The sequence below is a fragment of the Eimeria mitis genome, genomic scaffold (assembly GCF_000499745.2).
Source record: "Eimeria mitis Houghton genomic scaffold, Emh_scaff1403, whole genome shotgun sequence".
Taxonomy (NCBI): domain Eukaryota; phylum Apicomplexa; class Conoidasida; order Eucoccidiorida; family Eimeriidae; genus Eimeria; species Eimeria mitis.
This window is the reverse complement of record NW_013569082.1, coordinates 4,591-4,838: the sequence shown is the minus strand read 5'-3', so window position 1 is coordinate 4,838 and position 248 is coordinate 4,591.

Here is a 248-nt window from a genome sequence, read left to right as displayed (position 1 = left end):
TGAAAGGGGGGGGCCCCCCATATCTTTCTGCGCTATAAACCCTAATTCATCTAATTTATTTAATTTTTATTTATATAATTAATTAATTTAAACTAATAAAATATAAAATACACACAAACCGCTGCTGCTGGGGGCCCCAGGGGGGCCCCCACAAGCCTCAGGTGAGGGGGTTAGGGGGGGGGCCCCGCTAGTAGCCCTAAACACTAAACCCTAAACCCTAGAATAAACCCTAAACCCTAAACCCTAAA